Source organism: Octopus sinensis, linkage group LG1 (genome assembly GCF_006345805.1).
Source record: "Octopus sinensis linkage group LG1, ASM634580v1, whole genome shotgun sequence".
NCBI lineage: Eukaryota > Metazoa > Mollusca > Cephalopoda > Octopoda > Octopodidae > Octopus > Octopus sinensis.
The window spans coordinates 122,247,709-122,263,539 of NC_042997.1; the positions used below are offsets into that span (position 1 = coordinate 122,247,709).

The 15,831-nt window shown below is 32.4% G+C and overlaps 1 protein-coding gene across 1 annotated transcript in view; it reads right to left on the bottom strand.

Annotated features, from left to right (window-relative positions):
* Nucleotides 1-15,831, bottom strand: part of LOC115216511 (glutamate receptor-like) — a 701,885-nt gene that overhangs the window by 497,554 nt on the left and 188,500 nt on the right. The gene's annotated exons all lie outside the window — the stretch shown is intronic.

Below are 15,831 nucleotides of genomic sequence, written 5' to 3' on the forward strand. Positions count from 1 at the left end.
TCTAGTTATACATTAAACACTCAACATATACAATATTCTTCCTTTAACAGGTTCAAGGGATATCAATCTATATTCCTTTAATATTCTTTAATGACTCCACTTGTTAATTTCTATTTTCACTAACAGGCTATGACATCTGAGTATGAAAAATTGTCATATCTTCCACTGTGCGATGAAGAAACGCGTCCGATTAATTCACAGGCAACTGGCATGACAGCTGAAACAAACTAAATAACTAAAGAACACACGTACGTATGTACAGATTCAATGGATGAATGTCTATCCTATTACAGTCTGAAGAAGGAAAAACATCAAGATAGATATCTTTGTGCAAATTCTTTCATTGCTCAAAACTTCTCTTTTACTATTTCTTAGAAATTATTTTCATTGCTTCCTTTCATTGCAGTCGTTTCTTGATAATACGATGATAGAAAAAGTTCAGCCAGAGAAGCTACCGATTAACTCGCTAGATAGGAATATATCTCCAGTTCATTTACATTGACCTTATTTTTAGGTAGATCAGTAATATTTGTTTATTCCTATCAGTGCAGTGCAATGATGTTAATACTCTTATCTACTATATTGAAAACGAATAAATAATATATTGCGTAACCTAACGCCACAGAATGCTATCATAACAGCGCTTTAATGAAATCAAATCAATATTATACGTGGCGGATCAAATACCGATGGTATATTACCCTTTTTAAATTTTGTAATCTAGAACAGACGCAATATAGAAAAGTCTATCTCTAAGTTGATTCTCATTATTTTTGTATCTGACATAAGTCGCAGCTTTTAAGGCAGATAAAAGGATAAACACGAACAAAGAAGGATTTAATTGTAAAATATACATTTATCAAATTGCCTTTACGGTTCTCCCTGGTCTCTCTCTGTCACCCATTATAAGTATATTGATAGATGCATATTATATATATATATATATGTGTGTGTGTGTGTGTGTGTGTGTGTGTGTGTGTGTGTGTGTGTGTGTATGTGTGTATGCACGTAGATACAGACATACACATATATATTGTATGCACACGAGCATATCCATCTCTCTCTATCTCTCTATCTCACTATCCCTATATACATATGTGTATGTGTGTGTGAGTGTGTGGTCTGTTATGTGGAGGATAGTATATAAATTTAAGCATATACCCAGAAATAAATCACATAAACGATGTTATGAAATCAAAACGTATGACATTTATAATACTTTTGGCTTCAGTAATATTTGTATGAATATGTATGCTCGCATCCCAAATCCATAGATATTGCGCACCGCAAGAGCACAGCAATATGTGTTTCTTTGGGCATATGACATTGTGGGGCCGCATATGTCCGATCCAGGAGTACATTTATATATATATATATGTAAATCAACAAATGGTGGGGTTGTGTTGACCGCACGTGGAGAAACGATAAGCAAGGAAAAATTGTAAAATGGCAGAATGCTAAATTGAGAGAAAATTTTAATGAAAATGGGTGTATGGAAAACGTTTTTGAAAAATTGATAAAATATATAAATATATATTAATTCAAACCGGTTTTCGTCATAATGTGACTTTTCAAGAATTGTAAAGGAAAAATTTTTTTTTAAAGTGAGAAGGGGGAAAAAAGAAAATTACATTGTTTTTTGCAAAAAAAATAATAATAATAATAATATATATATATATATATATATATATATATATATATGTTAATACACATACACATACACACACCCAAATATGTGTGTGTGAATATATTTGCATTTTTTAACATAAGTTTTGAGTTGGAAATATTTGGAGTTTGACATAGCTATAGTTAAGAGTGAGTTAATAAAATTAATCTTTATATGCAGGACTGTGGTTTCGGGCATGTATTTATTCACTCGGTTATGAAGGTCAGACAACTCAACAAAAAGGAGTGAATATTTGCAATATTCAGGGATGGCGAAAAGTCACCTGACAGTAAATCATACACATTTAATTCCAAGATTATAAAAGGAAAAATTATGAGATTTTGCTAATAAAGAGACAAATAACGGTGATTTTAACTCACAGCATTGAATTATTAAACATTCATAATTGAAATGAATAAATAAAATTGAATATTAAGTATTTGTGGAATTTTGATTTACTCTCGGGTGACTTTTGTCTAACCCTGTACACTGAGTAAAGTACACATATATATCATGTTCTCTAGGAATATACCCCATATATCTAACGACCTCGGCGGAATTTGACCTCAGAAATTAAAGACAGACTAAAAACCGTTAAGCTTTTAGTTTGTATCAGCTCGCCGCCTTATACACAGAATAATATATGCTTTACTTTGCACCTTGTAGAGACCGATCTCTCTTTTATTCACATTTGCATGATTCTTATAACACGGTTGCAGTGTAATAATTTATGTTATATAATTTTGTGTATACATTTATAAATCTTCGTATATTCATAATACTTTTCATTATATTCCAGATTATTTTATTACCACAATGCAATAAAGGGTAAAGTGAGGTCATTAAAAACTAATTTTATCAGTTTAATATATATATTATATCAGCACCATAATGTCTATGAACATCATTGCCACTGTTCTATCAACAGATTCGATTATTTTATCAAAGTTCTCCCCGATGATCTGTCCCCTTTCATTATTATGGTGTGACCATAAAGTCACACATAGGATTGGGTGACTTGACCGTGTGGAATGGATTCGTTGTCTGTCAGCTATTAGTTCCTTTCACTTCCTTTTGTGTGGTATGCTGAAGGTGAAGATGCACTGAATGAAAATGGAATATATGAATCATTTGAAGGAACGCCTCATGAATGAATTAGCTCAAATTGACGGAAATGTGGAGGTAATGTTATAGGTTATGTGCATCCCATAGAGCACACCAAACTTTGCATAACCAATGTGGAAAATACGCTGAAAATATTATTCATTATAACAGTTGAATAAAATTATCGAAAATATACATTTTTGCCTATACAATGTACTATCACTGTATTTTGTCACTCTTCTCTTCGCCTCACTTTTCCTAATTTTCTTTCTAGATGATATCGCATGCAGTCAATTCATTCTCCACCAGATTATTTTTTCCGTATATGTTGACTTTCTTTTTCACATTGTAAATTTCCTGTGCGACCGATCTCTAATATATCTTCTTTTTTTACCTTTTTCGCTGGTTTTCTCTTAAAATACTTATTTACTGTTTTTGCTCTTCTCTTCTTGTTATAACATCTCATTCTTTTTCCTTGCTGACTGATGTCTTGAGAAGTACAAATATAGTTTATAGAATAAAATATTTGCATAAGATGATAAAATATTGAAAAGCGATAAATACAGAAGATTCTTGCATTCATACAGTTTGTTTTGCCTCATAAATTAAAAGTGAAAATTAAAATCTTTTCCTACGATTTTATTGTCGCAGATTCATTGTGCTAAACCAACTGTCATAATAAAACGCCTCTGGTCTATTATGGTACAAAACCGTTTGTGTCTCGCTTTGCACTTAGAAAAGAGGTATCCAAAATATACCAACACAGTTCATAGTTGGGATATATGTTCATATTATTAAGATATTTGAAGTAAGCCGACAATAGCAATAGCAAGTTATGAAAAAACAGAATATAGTCTAGGGACTGAGCAACATATGCGTCTCAGCAAGCGTTTTAACTGTATTTATTATGTATCTTAGACTAATTCCTTTTGAAGAAAAGCATTTGAGCCCGAAATATAACCGTTTATTTATTATAAAATTTCCGGCATTGTTAGAAGATATCTTTATTTCCCTTTTCTTGTGCGTGTGTGTGTGTGTGTTTGACGATGATTTAACTAGCTGAAACTTCGTAGTCAGAGTCAACAATATTTTTGTTTAGGAAAAACCTTGTCCTTTTAGAAGTACAGAGTAATCCTGGAGATAAATGTAAATTTGCTTATATTATGACGAAACAAAAAAAAAGCATTAGCATGCACACACACGTTAATTTTCTTAGGCATACGTAGGTATAGAATATGTGACTGTGAATGTATCCATATTAATTTATATATATATATATATAAACAATGGCAGAAACGGGGCTGCTTTGCAACTCAAACAGGTAAGAAAAACCCACAGGTATTAAGTTTGCGAAGTTTTTGTATAATACAAACGTGAAAGAAGTAACGTATAATCTACTCAACATATGCAGCAAGATTTAATTATGCTATGTATGTAAGTATGTATACTGACACTCCATTGCTTACGGCAAAAAAGGGTTCCATTTGATCAGATCAATGGAACAGCTTGTTCGTGAGATTAACGTGCAGGTGTTTGAGTACTCCACAGACACGCGTATCCGTTCACAAACTTCTCAATGAGATACAGCGTTACACGGTGTGTGAAAAGCTTGGCCCCTTGAAATACAGGTACTATTCACTTTTGGCAGCTGAGTGGACGGGGGCAACGTGAAATTAAGTGTTTTGCTCAAGGAGACAACGCGCCGTCAGGAATTGAAGTCACCACCCTAAACGAATACCATAACCACTACGCCACGCGCCTTCACTGTATAATCAATTCAGAATTAATCAATTTTTACCCTTTATTATTACTAATAATATAATTGTCTCCCTGATAGTAAACTTCAGTTTCTGCGGAATTTTACTAGTTGGCACACGTGGGTGAGTGAGCAGGAATGCGAGACTTCACTCGTCTGTTTGAATTCGGAAGAACTGGTCTTTGGATATATGCTGTTTGATGACACTTGGACAAATACGTATGTTAATTATCAGTGCTCTTAAATTTAAAATTTTGAAATACTGTACTGATGAGGAGACTGCGTGAGTAGAAATACGAGTTTACATTTTTCACATCTCTCTAACTCCGAAACGCGTATACAGTTAACCAGAGCCGGGTAGATTCGTTATCTTTTCTCTCTTTATCTGCGTGGGTTGTTGAGTATTGCTGTCTGGGAGATATCTTATGGTAGTAAAATAGTTGAATAACTGCTATTTCTAAATTTCGGTATGTGGTGAAGCAAATTTTGCTGAACCCTAATTATAATTATACTCATGTTTATAGAATTTTTGCATAAGTTTACCGATAATGGTTATTTTAACATACCGAACTACTTGGTAAAATTATTAATTAATAAATTAATTTTACCTTTTATTATTATTGATTATATATATATATATAATTGTCACAAAACTGATAAAAGAGAGAAAGTATCCTGTCATCTTTATACGGAGTCTGGATAAATTTCTTCAAGGAATACCAAATAAGCCACTCATATCTGGATACAACTCACTCAACACGAACTCACTACTTGAATGGACCATAAACAAAATTTGACTTAAAAAGGACACTTATAATCCTATCAGGTGGTGCTATTAAGTTAGACATGGCCTGGACCAACATTTGGTCGAAACATATCTAAGTTTATAATGTATATAAATTTATATCTTCTTCTTCTCCTTCTTTTTCTTCATGTTCAATTCAAAAGAATATATCTGAATAATGTTTCTGACATTCGTAACCTATATACATATATCATAAAGAATTGAACGTGTAGTAGTAGGAGAAGAAGAAGAAGAAGAAGAAGAAGAAGAAGAAGAAGAAGAAGAAGAAGAAGAAGAAGAAGAGAAGAAGAAGAAGAAGAAGAAGAAGAAGAAGGTGATGCCGTTGACGCTGATGAGGAAAAAGATGGTGAATATGTTTAACAGACACATTTTAATTTTAAAATACTACAAATTGTCTCATTCATCTTAATTTTTGTTAATTATTTAAGGCCGTAAGGATGTTATTAAACTATCTTAAAATAATTTATTAAAAAATCGAATACAACAGTGTGGCTACATATCTTGTAAAATTTTTCACATTCACGCCTAACAGCTCCCTATAATGCCATTAGTGAACGATTGATTTCATAGTCATAAATTGGAGGAGGGGGTTTTCAACATAATATGCAATATTTCTGTTTTACTTTAATCAAACTGGAGTCAGTCACGTAGATTCAGTTGTTCTTGATAACTAAATAATGACGTGCAGCTCTATCAAACTTGCAATTATTATAACCTGATTGTCTATCACATGTAACTAATTGAATTATTTCATCTGCACTCTATCTCATTTCCTCGATCCTGGTTACATTAACTAAAGCAAAATATTTATCTAACCGATGAAAACACAGTAAATATTGCTCATAGAAAGACAAATGCACATCACTGCACAAATGAATTATTAATTGATTTAAAAGAATATCAGTCATGATTATCGCTCAATATAAATATTGAATTATAATTTCTTTAATTCCATTTTAATTTCATTGACCAATTTTCAATTAATGGTTTCTAATCCTTTATCCAACGTCCATTTCACAGTTTAAGCTTGCTACAGTTTGCATTTTCGATGAGTCAGGGAATATTTCGATTGTCGGTGTTCAATAGCTTATGCCCAAGATTAATCACAATTCAACTTAAAACTCGGTCACACATTTTCTCATCAGTGATATTGTATCCCGAATTACCTTACTTCTTGTGCTCTTTCAGTTTTTCAATATGGTAGGTACAGTCGCCGCTATTAGGCTGTTCTATGTAGGGGAAAAATAAATGCACGTGCGATCACACACTCACACCAAAACACATACCTACATACAAATATATATATATATATATATATATATATATATATATATATATATATATATATATATATATATATATACAAATATATATACAAATATATATATTATATATATATATATATATATATATATATATATTATATATATATAATATATATATATATATGCGGAACAAGATTGCAGTCACCGCCAATTTCACTCTTGGTTAGTCAAGTCTGATGAATCATGATCAACCAAGTGTGGAACTCGCGTAGCCTGTCATATTTTCATACAATTATCGTATCTACCCATTGCAAGCAACGTATTGAGTTCCGTGGCAAATAATACTTGCATTACGCATAATAATAGACATACACTCACATATATGCACACAGAGTATACAACCTATATATATATATATATATATCCACACACATAAACAGACACACGTATATGTATCGCTATTTATCTGCTCAAATCTTTTGCATGGGTTGTAATGTTAGAAAGTCTGCCGGCGAATACTTTTCTGCAAGACTTTCTCTAAATTACCAAAAATGCAACTTAATTAATTCTTCACTCATCTGTGAACCCAGAAAGTTAATTAACCTTTCCTCCTTCCATACCTATTCAATGAAGTAAAATAAGTAAGGAGTTAATTAATCTATGCTTCTACAGCAATATTTCCTCTGGAATTAATCAATCTCCATCACTTTCCAATATCATCAACAGCCTCGTCGAGCAACTAATAAAGTTTCTCCGCTTAGCTAGGCAACCAAACAACTAATCATCTCTCAGTTCACTCACCTGAGCAAAGAAGCAGCTGGTGCCAATTATTTCCACATTATAGGCTCATAAAACACTTTAATTATAAAGAAGAAACACCTTGTATTCATGTTATAATTCGTATTAACATATGGAAAACTATATTGCAAGATAGGAGTTATTCCACAGTAAAATATACGATGAATTGATCTACATAACGTATGTTATTCATCAGCACACTTGCAAGAAAGTATTCATGCGTATCTATCTATCTATCTATCAATCTAAACTATATATATATATTACACACACAGACACACACACACACACATATATATACAACTATATATACATACACACACACACACACACATATTATATATTATATATATATTTGTATATATATATATATATATATATATATATATATATATATTATATATATATATATATAATATATATATATATATATATATATATATATATATATATATATATACAAATACACACACACACACACCACACACACACACACACACATATATATATATATATATATATTAGAATTCAATGTATCAGGAGTTATTCGATATGATTGTTTCTATTAAAGTTCATCAGTAAAACGTTTAATAGAAACAGTACTTTCGCAATATACAATACATCATGTTTAAGTTTTGTTCGCTGTTTCTTTTTAGACAATTACATTCCCGTTACAGCAAAGTTGTTCGAACCATAGCCATTCTATATTCGCCAGAAACTATGTACATCAAGGATCCCTTTATATATAGTGCCTATAGCCTTTTAAGAGGATGCGTAAAGCTTGGAAGGAGTTGTATTTTGTGATTCTAGCAGAACGATTGACTAGCTTGTGAGAAACCGGTGGGTTAAATGAAATGCTTTTACTTCTATCTGCAGGTAATATGGATTTCAAATTTGGCACAAGACCATCAAAGCCAGAGGAAAGCGATTACATCGGTCTCTGTTTATTGAACCCTTTGTAATTTGAACTCAGAATGAAAAGATGGGCCAAATAATTACAAATTCAATTACTTAACCCCTCCCTATTTTCAAGCCACTGTGTGAATTCTTATACGTCTTTATCTTCGATCTCATGGCTATCATTGGCAATCATTGACGTTTAAAATTTAAAAACTACCGACTCTGTTTGTATTAAAATTTCAAATATACTTCGAATGATTTATGGAAATTTTCTGGTGTTGTAACTCTATGCATACGTTAAGTGAAGTATCCAAGGGGCAATTTATGGAGGAAACCATTTCTGGAATCATACACGTTATCTGGTTAAAGTTTAGTAAAATTTATGTGTACATTGCGATGAGAAATCCGTTAATGAGAAAAGTAAAATAATAATATGAATAGGTTCTTTTATAAAATGGTCAGGTGCACTGCAACTCATGGCTTGCTCCATAATACTTGTAAAGTAATTCGATATATAAAAAGAGACTCTATTGCTGTTGTCTGAGAGCTATTTGGAATTGAAATGGTTAAAGGAGCTTGGGAAGTGTTTACAGCAAGAATAACTTGCTTTAATGTAAATTCAATTAAAAATCTTTTGAATTCTACGATAAGACGTAAAATGAAAGAGATTAAATTTAAGAAGTCTCTGGCAATATATGTATTTACCTTTAAAATTAAACGCTGGTTTGTTTCATGGGATCATACCTTAGTTTAAATTTCTGTTTTGGAACATGAGAACGAGTTAAGTAATTGAATTTCAATAATAAATTCTAATTTACTTGCAAAACCATGGATTATAGAGAAAGAGGGTTTGACGGTTATTTGCATTCCAGCACTTCATAGCAATTTATTTAACAACTCCAGATCAACGAATTGCAAAAGTGATTAGGCAAAATTTTAACTCATAAACAGTAAGAAAATTAATATACCTCATTCACCTAATATTGGTTAACTTACTTTCCTGTTAAAGGCAGGTAAACCAGTTTGAGAGAAAAGTTTCTGAAAGTGTGATATAGACAGTACGTAACTCTAATACATACACACACACACGCACATACACTCAGAAACGCGCACACACATATTAAATTTAGGTCTTTAATAAAGGCAAAATTTATTCGTCTATATTTGAAGTAAAATCCTGAAAATTATTCATTCTAATGTCAACGTCAACTAACGTAAAATTATGTCTCTAATTAGATTTATGAGGTTTTTCTTAAATTTCTAAGATACGAACGTGCATATCCATCTGGTTCCGAAGTTAACAGTTTCTGTGTAAAACAATGGGCAATGAAGGAAACAATTTATGGAATGACCAAAATATAGGTTCAAATACGGCTGCATGATTCAGACCAATGAATTATTCCCATATCTACATAAAATTGGCCACTCTTCTTTTTAAATTTAATATAAATTTATCTCCGTTTACATATCGACACGTGTATGCGTGTACACACATAGGAAGTTTGTCTTGCTGAAACTGATCGAAACGTGGAAGGAAGTGTTTTATATATATATTCTTTTATTCTTTTTTTATTTTATCCTATTACAAGCTGTGGTATTATATGTTAAACATACTTCGCTGTAAATAACTTCGCTACCACAACTGTCATGTGTAGCAAACATTTCTGCAATGTATCTAATGCGCTCTGAAAAGTCAATATTACGATGGAGTATAGAAGCGTTATGTAAGAATCCTTTCTAGACACACTTTCGCTTTGGTACTTATACATATACACAATTGACTTTACCGCTGGAATCAGATAGCAATCCGATTGAGGTGTTTGTATATGGCGCTTGATTTTGATTCTTTCTACTGCTTTTGATATTTTTCCGCTTCCATAATCATAAACGAGCACACTTACTCAGTGATGTATATGTACAAGCAAACTGATGAGTTAACACGTTCATACGCAGACATATATATATATATATATATATATATATATATATATATATATATATATATATATATATGTTATATGGATATGCTTATAAGCAGAAATCAGCATGCAAATTCGTACACATAGCTGATCGTTCATACATGAAATCCTCGACAATATCTAGTTAACATGATTCAATTCTAAAACAAACTATGGAATATGCATATAAAATAACATTTATATATCTATCGATATTGTTCATTCTTTTTGCAATTTCTAATTCTCCACTTCTTCCCCATCTTTCTCTCTGCTCATTCATATATACACGTGTCTGTATGAATGCCCGCATGTGTGTGTATGTGTGTGTGTGTATATGTGCATGTATATGTGCATACACATTTTGATATTCATACTTATGTACTTTATATATATATATATGTGTGTGTGTGTGTAAATATATATGTACATACACATATTTTGATATACGCACTCATAAGTACTTATATATGTATGTCTCTCTCTATGAGTACGTGTTTGCATTGTGTAAGTAAATATTCGTTTATCAATATCCTTTAGATTGTTTCTAATCCTGCGAGCGCCTCGGATATTTAATAGTATTTGTGGAACTGTTAAGCTTTATCCACCTCAAGTCAGTATCTGCTGTGATTTACCTTCAATTCCGCGAAATGCTCTTTGTTGATCCTACTAAAATAATTCAATGATACATCTTAAGAAAGTTTTCTATCGGTGTATGGATATCTATGCAAAGTTACTCGTTCTTTCTACGGTCATGTACATTCAATTTTCCGTTTTCAGTTATTGCCCGAGAGAAAATATTGTTGTTTTTCTTCAGCACGAAAGAAGCCACCATCGAATGGGTTTATATTTACTAGCCAAAATCTGTGGTCAGCCAATCATTTTTTATACCAATCTATATTTAAAATTGTAGATTGTTATATGCTGTTAATTGAGCTGCTGCTCCCGGCAGATCAGTTACCTTCGTAGTCCTGCCTCTACTCGCTTTACTCAAAGAAGGAAAGTGTTATCTCGAAATATAATTTTGCACAAATGTTTATTAAACTGTAACTTTTAAAGCTTAGATAAGTGTATAAAGTTACTCTTATTAATTATTATGTTATGAAAATGAATGAGAGTCGTTATACTGTAACTATTTTAGATGTGAAAAGAAATTCTTTGCTCATATTCCACTTTTCTGTCGTGTCAATTATGCTATCCTTGCTACCCCAATGAACCCACACATTATTTAATTCAATGCTAGTTTGAAATAATAAAATGGGATTCCACTCAATGCTCGTTTGAAATTACATTTTGTATTTTGATAGATATTTATCTACAATATCAGAGACTCTACTTTCAATGAAGTTTGATTTTGAGAAACCATAGACTTTTTACACATCGGCATCCAGAGATCACATTTGGGTAACTTATTAAACATAAGACCTCAGTATTTCTAAGAAAGGTCATCTGTAAATTCTCTTTCAGATGTTGGATTCATTATGAATTAACTTTTAGGAATAATTAAAATATTTTTCCTTTGGGGTGAAACAATATGTAATGTTAAATTCGTTGAAATGTTGCTGGGGCGAAACAATGCAAAATGATATAGAGAAGACTACAAAAGTGAGGACAGAAAAATAGCTGAAGTTTCAATATTTGCTCTTCAATATTTAGGGCTTAGGACCTCTTCATCGGGACACGTAATTCATTTTTGTATTACTTTTCGCAGTTTTGGTTTTCATAGTTTATTATTATTATCATTTAATTCACATTCGTTCAAAATATTACTAATAAAATACCATCGGTTTCTAAAAAAAAAGATATCAATTATTCTGAATATATATATAATTATTCAAAGATGAAACTTTACAAGGCACATCATGAATTTCTTTCGTTAGAAATACAAGAAAATATCAGAAAACAAATCAGGATATTTAAATAATTATCAATAATTCAAAGGATCTATAGAGGACAAACCACACGCAAATCATGCAATATTTAAGGATCAAATACTTTACTTCGAAAATAAACCCAGCATTCGATGTGGAACACGACGAAGATTGACAAAGAAAAGTTAATAAAAATTATAATACTTCAGAAACTTATCTAAATTCAAAGGAGTGTCAAAACTAACAGTTTTTGTTAATGCAATAACAAAATATAATTTCAGTTCATTTCGCACAAAAAGAATAACGAATTTTTGCATCTATGTTTTAATGTCTAATATGATCCATCTTGAATATCTCGGTTAACATGGGACTTAATTATGTCAAATTGTTTATAATATATACCGATGTAAAATATAACGGTCATTAGACTATATGCTTTGAAATATTTGCTTAACTATAATAAAATTATCTGGATAAAAAAAACCGTTAAAACTTTCTTAGATGAGAATATCCGGTTGAAGCATAATGGTCAGTATAAGCTATTTCGTGTTACCAAGCCTTATATCATTAATGCTGCAATATTCGTCTCAAAAATGTCTCTGGTGTAGACGTTTAGTGCCTGGAAGCAGGGATATTGGTAGCATACGAGAAGTGGCTAGCATTGGTGGTGGAACGAATGTATCACATGATTACAGTGTTCTGTAGTTCTATCACCGATACTGAATGATTCTCGTCTGCTACCGGTATATCTCTATTCCTGTGCACTAAAGGTGTACACGCAAGAGATCCTCAGGGACAAATATTGCACTATTATGGCGCTCTAGACATACATACACGTTAAGTAAGATTTAAAGAGAACTGTTTTTTAATAATATTGCCTCTATCGCTAGTATCTGAGGTATGTGTTTAGCAAGTTAGTGGATAGCAGTAAGTCGACCACATCGATCCCAGTGATCAAAAAGTACTTGTTTAATGGAACCCGAAAATATGAAAGGCAAGGTCGACCTCACATAATTAAAACTCAGAACATAAAGATGAACAAAATGCTTCCAAGGATTTTGTGCGGCGTGCTAACGTTTCTTATATATATACGAGCAAAACGCCCCACCCCCCGTCCAATGGACGGTGGTCAGTTGTCAAATACTTAAACCAAATTTTCTCAAAACGACTTGTCCGACCGTTCCATAGGTCTCCCCGTTGAGAAACACTGATTTAACCTAACTTTGAGACACCAGCAAAAGACGGATTTCGACTGATGTACTTGCGCGTACAAATGCACGTTCCCACGGCTTTGTCGATGGTTTTCTGACCTGGAATCGATTTTTGTATACACGCCCTGAACCCGTCGGTATCTACATATCAAATTTGAGCGCAATCGGATGGAGGATGCCCGATATCCTAGAAGACACAGAGAGAGAGAGAGGCAGAACGGATTTTGTATAATAGATACAGCAAGATCATTAGCTATTTGTAACTCCAGCTTCTGTTCTGGCACTGTTTTACTGTATAAACCTGGTAGGATGATGAGTGACTACCGTTTCTAGCGGAGGAGGGCTCATCATTGACGCGATCAAGAATGTCGAAATCAAATGATAGTCTCGGCGCTGGAGATCGCAGTGATCTATCATACCGCTAGCGATATAAACAAGAATGCTATTTGCACCAAAAGTCGTGGTATCTCCCGCAGTATAGTTTGTTGTAGTAGAACATCCAATTTTAAGTAAGGATATATATATATATAGTTTTGCCGATATTGACCAGTTGCCTTTTTTCTGGTGGTACGTCTTTACTGCAGATTCCTCTAAAAAGAACGCATCTGTTTCTTTGATATATTTGTTTTTGGTGCCGAGGTACATTTTTGGCGTAGGAGTTGTTGGTAATGTTCTTTCTTGTTATTTAAAGACAGTGCTGTTTGCAATGGTGTATGTAGGATAGTGTTTATGGGTGGGTTTTGTCTGAAAATCTGAATGTCTGGGTTTGTGATTAGAAAAACTTATATAAATAGAATGGTTTTGAAGAGGTTAAAAGATCAGTTTTTTTATCTGTTGTGTGAATGGATGAGGCAGAATGCTAATTGAGCTGGCTTTGAATTTAGTGAAAGCCATATTCATTGAAGCAAGAAGTTTTCTTTTTTCTTTTTTTTTACTTCTTCGTATACATATTTGAAATTTTACGATTTGTGGAGGTAAAGTTCACTTTTCGCATTAAATGGCTTTAAGCAGACGCATTAGATTATGTGGGTAATGTTTGGGTGCTGGAAGTGGGTAGTGCATAAAACTGTAGTAGAAGGGCAGTAACAGAAAAATGACCTCAAGAGCAGGAAATAGAAAGATGCATAAATTTAGGGTCATTGTACATAATACACTGTATTTATACATGTTTAAACACACACATATTTACATGTTTGTGAGTGTGTTCGCATTCTATTTATCTGTGTATTCCTAGTTTCGTGTTAAAAAGAAGTGTACAATAGTGATTCGATACACGTAAAGCGATAACATATGTAGCATACAGAAAGAACTATGCGTTCGATATGTTCGAATGAAATCAATCAGTTAGGTGTCTGAATAAAAGCCGTCAAATCAATGAAGCCAGTAATCAGAATTCACCAACTCGTGTGCATAAGAACAATGTATACATAATTATTTTATGTATGTATTATTTCACATTGTGTATGTCGATATAAGTATATCGATGCAAGCACATAAATGCACGCTATTTTACACACACAAGTATACAACTGCTCTTAAATTGTAAGGTGCGCGCACACATACTGACACAGGAAGATGTGTCTGTACATATATGCTTGTGTGTGCGAACGCGTTTCACTGTATTTATGTGAGTGCGTATCTTTTGATATAACCCAAGTTATGCCGAAAATATGCCACCAATCATACTAGACCTCTAAATATTTGTTTCTGTTTCACTCTTTTCCGCTTTCTTTCTCTCTGTGTGTGTACATGTCTGTGTTAGTATGTGTGTGAGTGTGTGTATGTTTGTGTGTACATGTATCTATCTGAATCTCTTTTCTCTCATTTTATCTGTGTTTCTCTTTTTATCTACTTCATACGGATTCACTTACTCGATTTAGTTGCTTCCTGTTGGCTTCCTATCGCACGTTCTTTACTTTTATTTCAATACTTTCATATAAATAACATAACACCTGATGTGAAGTTGCTTTGAAACAACATTTCTCAGTTTCGCTCTTAGCAGTTAAATGAACAGTTTAACATTTCGTTATACAATTGCTGATACAGGAAATGAAATGCAACCTCAAAAACAAAAAAAAAAAACAAAAAAAAAATCATTGATGAATACACACATACAAATACATACGCTCTTATATAGAAACGTGCATCTGCTGGGCTCTCTTTCTCCTTATACACACGCACACATATACACATATTCGGTAATTATAAATTATAAAATGAATAATGATAGACGTTTATATAAGGCTTATATTTCTTTTTGTTTTGTTTTGTTTATATTCACTGTTATTTGTATCTTATAAGAAATGCATTAGATAAAGTGGTAAACTTATGCCGTAAATGCCAAATGTCACTAAATCCATGCTTCTTTAAGTCTATCTCTCTAGCTTTGCGTGTGTGCGTAGGTGTGTGTGTGTATGTGAGTGTTAAATTGTTAGATTATTTAAATGTCAGTTTAAGAATACCAACTAAACATTTATTGAGTAGTGCCTCAATACGGAGA